This window comes from Nerophis lumbriciformis, linkage group LG18 (assembly GCF_033978685.3).
Source record: "Nerophis lumbriciformis linkage group LG18, RoL_Nlum_v2.1, whole genome shotgun sequence".
NCBI lineage: Eukaryota > Metazoa > Chordata > Actinopteri > Syngnathiformes > Syngnathidae > Nerophis > Nerophis lumbriciformis.
The window spans coordinates 9,077,136-9,084,567 of NC_084565.2; the positions used below are offsets into that span (position 1 = coordinate 9,077,136).

The 7,432-nt window shown below is 39.2% G+C and overlaps 1 pseudogene; it reads right to left on the bottom strand.

Moving 5' to 3' along the window:
• Window positions 1-916: 916 nt before the first annotated feature.
• On the bottom strand, window positions 917-1,765 carry LOC140679552 (transcription factor HES-2-like; annotated as a pseudogene).
• Window positions 1,766-7,432: the final 5,667 nt, after the last annotated feature.

The following is a 7,432-nucleotide window of genomic DNA, read 5'->3' on the forward strand; positions in this document are numbered from 1 at the left end:
CATGCATTTCCAATAAGGAAGACATTTAACAGAAGAAGATGTGACTTCAACAAGACCAACACCAATATGATCAATATGATCAATAACAGCAGGAAGTAACACTGATCACCATTTTTATATAAAAATACATGAAAAGATGAATAAATGATTGCATCATCAATCAGAGTGTTCATACAACATGTATGACAAGATACAATTATTGGTGTTCTTTCCAAATGACGTCATCCATGATCAATATGATCAATAATATTAGATATTAACATTTGTTGAAAAAGAAAAAGACTGCAAATGCAATCAGATGTATTTCATGCATGATGAACATATTTGAGCATCATTACTAATAAGAAATACAAATATAACTTCTGTCCAAAGAGAAGAAGAAAGAGGACAAATGTCATGGGATTATTTAAACAGGTGATGACGTCATCACTGATGATGATGCAATCACGTGTCACTCATGCAACATGCATGACTAAATACTTCTTCTGTCTTAAAATATCAACCTGACAACACTTTAGATCAATATGATCAATAACAGTAGGAAGTAACACTGATCACCATTTTTGTATAAAAAGACATGAAAAGATGAATAAATGATTGCATCATCAATCAGAGTGTTCATACAACATGTATGATAAGATAATATTATTGATGTTCTTTCCAAATGATGTCATCTGTGACATAAATCAATGTGATCAATATGATCAATAATCACCATTTTAGATAAAAAAGACATGACATCCAAATGACATCATCAGTAAAAATAAATCAATATGATCAATAATATTCAAAATTAACATAACTTGTTAGCATTTCCATCAAAATGTAAAAAAGCCAAAAATGTATTTCATGCATGATGAACATATTTGAGCATCATCACTAGGAAGACATAAAAACATCACTTGTGTCCAAAGAGAAGAAGAAAGTAGAAGAAATGAGTGCAGCTGAGATAGGCTCCAGCCACCCCCGAAAGGGACAAGCGGTAGAAAAATGGATGGAGTGCAGTCATCTTTGACCAACGTGGTCCTCTCAGACTGTCTGTGTCTACCAGGGCCTCCAGACTGTCTGTGTCTACCAGGACCTCCAGACTGTCTGTGTCTACCAGGGCCTCCAGACTGTCTGTGTCTACCAGGGCCTCCAGACTGTCTGTGTCTACCAGGGCCTCCAGACTGTCTGTGTCTACCAGGGCCTCCAGACTGTCTGTCTACCAGGACCTCCAGACTGTCTGTGTCTACCAGGACCTCCAGACTGTCTGTCTACCAGGGCCTCCAGACTGTCTGTGTCTACCAGGGCCTCCAGACTGTCTGTGTCTACCAGGGCCTCCAGACTGTCTGTGTCTACCAGGGCTTCCAGGGGGCGCTGTGGGCCGAGCTCTCCTCCTCGGTGACTGGAGAGGTCAGAGGAGAGAAGTCCTCCTCTCTCAGCTTCTCCTCACAGGAAGAGCCAAGATGCAGGAAGTTCTCCCTCGCTGCATCTGCATCTGCATCTGCATCTCATCTGCATCTGCGCCAGGAGGCAAAGGCTCATCATCTCCAGGATGTGTGCTTCCTCCAGCTTGGAGTGGTGAGGAACTCTGGAGCCAGCAGAGACTTGAGCTGCTGGATGCTGCCGTCGATCCGCTCTGGCCGTAACTTCTCCACCAGAGGCTTTGTGAGCTGCAGGGAGAGCGAGGAGCTGATGAAGACACTTGTGGTGGAGTCCGGTGTCATGATGAGGAACCTTCAACATTTGTGAGTGTCACATGCTGCTGAGATGCTGCCATGGCTGTGTCATCACCCTCCTATTTATAGTCCCACATCTCCATCTCAATGTGCACTTTCTCACACTGTCAGCCAATCAGAGAGCTGCATGGGGGACAATAGTTACATCTCAGGGGAGCAGCTGGACCACTGGGGGGGTGACATTGAGGGGGGGTCATCATGTGGGAAAGTGCTGACCCCGTCGAGCGCAGACCTGCTGCCATCAAGGACTTCCACACTGCACACGCCTTTGGGATTGTTGGAGGGCGGACGCTTCCATCCATGACATCACACTCGCTAAATAAACTCCTTTGCTGCACTTTTATCCAGATCTTCACCAACACATATTTTGTAAACTTTTGTTGGTGTTTATGTTTTGTAGATGTCCTGCTTTTATTATGTGACTTTGTCAACATGACTGCTTTCAAAAATGTCAATATTACACTGCAAAAAGTGAAATCTAAGATGAAATATGTCAAATAAGGCTGATATTTGCTTATTTTCTGTCTGATAAGATCATTCTTCTCACTAAGCAGATTTTATGTTAGAGTGTTTTACTTGTTTTAAGTGTTTTGCTCCTAAATGATCTCAGTAAGATATTACAGCTTGTTGCTGAGATTTGATGACCTATATTGAGTAAAACATGCTTGAAACTAGAATATCAAGTGTTGCAAAGCTGTGTCATCAACACTCACAAGTATAAAACTACTTTTTTAAAGTCATCATTTCTTATTTCAAGCATGAAATAAAAAAAATCATGACTTTGACACAATTGTGTCTCATAATTAAAACAGATGACAGCCAAATGCTGTTTTATTTTCAATGAAACAATAGAAAATAGGTACTCATATAGTAGTACAGTTGGCACAGTACAGTAAACTGACAGTTAATATTTAAACATTTAACATTTCTAACAATTTTGAACAGAAATAGTTCATGCACATTCAGATAAATTCTTTAAAATTACAATAGAAATTTTTTTGTCCGGGGGCCGGGCTGTATATATGCACACTAATTGACTGAAAGAGCACGCACTTGGCGCGATGATGTCATGTTATTGATGGAAAAATGCATTTTTAGACAATATGATTTACCTGAGCGGCTAGGAGACCCCGAGAGTAACAAGCACTTGCCTTGTTGCCTTTCCATTAAGAACAATAAATTAGTTTTTAGTATAAGTTTGCTGCTTTCAAGAAATGTAATATCATTATGTCAAGATAATGGCACTAGCATTTACTTCATTTAAGAATATTTTTCAACATATTGAGCAAAAAGGTCTCAAATTTGTTTTTTCTACCAAGAAAAGTGCACTTGTTATTAGTGAGAATATACTTATTTTAAGCTATTTTTTGCTTCATTGAGGTTAGCAAATTTGACTTGTTTTGGAAAGTCTTGACAAGCCAAATTTTCTTGTTCTATTGGCAGATCATTTTGCTTAGTTCAAGTAAAATACCCCTCATTTTTGTTTTGTTTTTTCTTGTTTTTGAACACTGACTTTTTGCAGTGTAGCTTTTATATATTTGTATGTTTTGTTTTTTAAATGAAGTGAGACGTGACAAAAAAGTGGAGGACCTGCAGCGTGTGAGGAGAAGATCCATCTCACTTTCCCACACACACTCCTTGAATGGAGCTGTCCATCAAGCACAAAGCCACAATGGAGCCTGCAGACACACACACACACACACACACACACACACACACACACACACACACACTGGGTGACATCTGGAGGGAAAGAGCACCATTGGCTGACTCTCAGGCTTTAGAAGTTGTGAATGCAAGCTAACAAATGTTTCCTGAAGTGTGCCAAATCCCTTTGGAGAATATTGGCCTGCTGGTGGCGCTCTTTATGCAAATCTTGCTGCACTTTCACACACTCATCACATCATGCAGAATATACGCTTAATTGTGACGTCATCGTGACTTGTTTTTTTACTCTAATAATTGTCTATAAATGGACATGTTAGTTTTGGCCACAGGTGTCAAACTCAAGGTCCGTGGGCCAAATCTGGTCTGTCACCTCATTTTATGTGGTCCCGTTAAGTATATTATGTGATATTCCAATTTAATTTAGCGGGCTCGCCACATTTAATGTGCCTTGCAATAAAAAGGCGGGAAAATAATAAAGGCACTTTTTGTCTAAATGCATGTATTATTTTTTCCATTTTGACAGAAAAATGTTCTGCGTCCTTTTGCATACGTTGTTTATTATATAAAGTATAAATAATATAAATAGTGTAATATATTTGGGAGGGTTGTAATATTTTAAGTGGAGGAGACAAACACAAGGGTGGATCTGTTAGTTTTGTTTTTCAACTCACTTACGTAAACAACTTACACAATCTACCTAACATGTAAACAAATGATGATGTTGCTCTATTGTTGTTGTTGTTGTTGTTGTTGTCTCTCTGTCTTATCCCCCTCTTGTGTCCACAATTTCCCCCTCTGTCTTCCTTTTTTTCTCTTTCTATCCCCTCCTGCTCCGGCCCGGCTGCACCAAATGATAATATAAATACATTTAATAAAGTCAAATACAAATAAGGCAACAAGAGAAGTATCCTACACTTCTCTTGTGTAAAGTAAATGTGTACAGCTGATATGGGCATCTACATCTGTCAGGACGCGGGTTTTTTTGCAGCTTACTGCGAGATTTGTTCTCCCCAGATGCAATTGGACTATACCGGACAAGGCTTGAAGGTAGGAACATTATTTGATCTTGACTTTCAAAGAGGGACAAACAAAAGGCGTACAAGGCGAAGGCACAATTTAGCGAAGGAAACAAAAACTAACACTTAGCGTGAACTATGAACATGAAACAAAAACTCGTTAACTATGGCATGGATAAACAAAAACTTACTTGGCAAGGCATGGAACGAGCAGTATGAACAAAGCAAACACATGAATACAAGCATGAAACTATCAGCATGAACTATGGCATGAAACAAGTCAGAACAGAGCAATGTCACCAGACAGACTAACTGGCAACCACAGGCTTAAATAACAATCTCATGATTAGCGACAGGTGTGATTCAAACAAATGAGGCAGGTGAAACTAATGAGTCGCCATGGTGACAAAACAAACAAGGAAGTGCAAACAGGAACTATGGAGTCCAAAATTAACAGAACATAACTTAAACAAAACATGATCCGGCCACATATCATGACTACATCAACTATATGATTTGCTTGACAAAAAAAAAAAACATGTAAACAAATTCTCCACAGCGTCAATTCCTCTTTTTTAACAATAGCTATTTCTTCAGAATCAAAATAAATATTCATATATTACATATAGACTATTATTTCTGCACTATTATTTCTGCACTATTATTTCTGCACAAGTAATGCCCCCAAAATTTGTCTGTCAAAAATAGACTTTGCTCACTAAAACCGAATGTTGAGATGGAAAATCCACTTTTAGCTGGCGACTGAGTCTTTCCTGCGCACACGAGTGACGTAGCTCGCTTAAAGACGACGAAAAAGTCGCGGTCACGTCGCATTGCCATTTAAACACTGCAAGAAGTCAGGGGTATTTTACTTGAACTAAGCAAAATGATCTGCCAATAGAACAAGAAACTTTGGTTTAAGACTTTCCAAAACAAGTAAAATTAGCTAACCTCAATGAAGCCAAAAATAGCTTAAAACAAGAATATTCTCACTAATAACAAGTGCACTTTTCTTGGTAGAAAAATATAGACCTTATTGCTCAATATGTTGAAAAATATTGTTAAATGAAGTAAATGCTAGTGCCTTTATCTTGACATAATGATATGCGCTCGGCATCATGATTTTTTTTTCATGCTTGAAATAAGAAATGATGACTTTAGAAAATTAGTTTTATACTTGTGAGTGTTGATGACACAGCTTTGCAACACTTGATATTCTAGTTTCAAGCATGTTTTACTCAATATAGGTCATCAAATCTCAGCAACAAGCTGTAATATCTTACTGACATCATTTAGGAGCAAAACCCTTAAAACAAGTAAAACACTAACATAAATTCTGCTTAGTGAGAAGAATGATCTTATCAGACAGAAAATAAGCAAATATCAGCCTTATTTGACATATTTCATCTTACTTAGATTGCACTTTTTGCAGTGTACTGAGGTCACATTTAAAAAGATGAGATTCCAGACTCCATCCTGACCTGGTCTGACATTCCAGCATGGTGGATTTCGCCTGATTGAATATGTCGCTCACTTATTGTCCACCATCCGTTTCGTGGGAACTCCCGACACGGCTGAAAGGTGAAAGGTCAGCTGACATGCAAAAAGGCTCCCAGTTGTCGGTGGACATGAGAGATGGGCTGATCCAGGGGACACACTTCCATTGTTGCTGCTGTGGGAATGCAGAGGACCGACTCTCTCAGAGCCCCCCGGGACAATTGATGCTGACCTCTGACCTCAAGTGTGTCAGTGGGAGGTTTAAACTCTCAAAGTGGTGATGTCACATGTGCTCCTGTGACATCAATGTGATGAGAACCTTGACTGCTTTCAAATGTTACAACTAGGAATAGGGATGTACATCTTTTGAATTCAATCAATACCATGATCAATATCAGTATTCATCGGTATTCTTTTTATTTTTATTTTTTTATTTTTTTTGTCCTGTCCAGCTTCTCAGACAAATCATATAGTAGATGTAGATGATCTATATCGGCTGTCCACATTTACTTTACACAAGAGACGTGTAGGATACTTCTCTTGTTGCCTTATTTGTATTTGACTTTATTAAATGTATTTATATTATCATTTGGTGCAGCCGGGCCGGAGCAGGAGGGGATAGAAAGAGAAAAAAAGGAAGACAGAGGGGGAAATTGTGGAGACAAGAGGGGGATAAGACAGAGAGACAACAACAACAAACAGAACAATAACAACAACAACAATAGAGCAACATCATCATTTGTTTACATGTTAGGTAAATTGTGTAAGTTGTTTACGTAAGTGAGTTGAAAAACAAAACTAACAGATCCACGCTGATGTTTGTCTCCTCTACTTAAAATATTACAACCCTCCCAAATATATTACACTATTTATATGATTTATACTTTATATAATAAACGACGTATGCAAAAGGACGCAGATCATTTTTCTGTCAAAATGGAAAAAATAATACATGCATTTAAACAAAAAGTGCCTTTATTATTTTCCCGCCTTTTTATTGCAAGGCACATTAAATGTGGCGAGCCCGCTAAATTAAATCACATAATATACATAACGGGACCACATAAAATGAGGTGACAGGCCAGATTTGGCCCACGGACCTTGAGTTTGACACATGTGGCCAAAACTAACATGTCCATTTATAGACAATTATTAGAGTAAAAAAAACAAGTCACGATGACGTCACAATTAAGCGTATATTCTGCATGAAGTGTAGAGCGATTTGGCAAAAATACCCGTCAATTCTGTCTATTTCATGGCTGGCTCACAGCGTGGACACTTCGTGATCAGATACGACCGACAGACGATTCTGGATGTGGATAGATCGGGCCGTTATAGGCTGAAAGATGCGGGTACTTTCGACCTCCTCGCTAGCATGGGGATTCTTCGCTGGCTACATCCAGCGGCCTCGAAAGCAGCGGAGTTAAGTGCCAGCGAGGACCGTCAACGGAAGACACGTAAGCGGTGTGAGCGGAAGCAGAAGCGGGGATGCCGAGCGGGGCTAACAACAAAGCGAAAGGCTAATCCTCA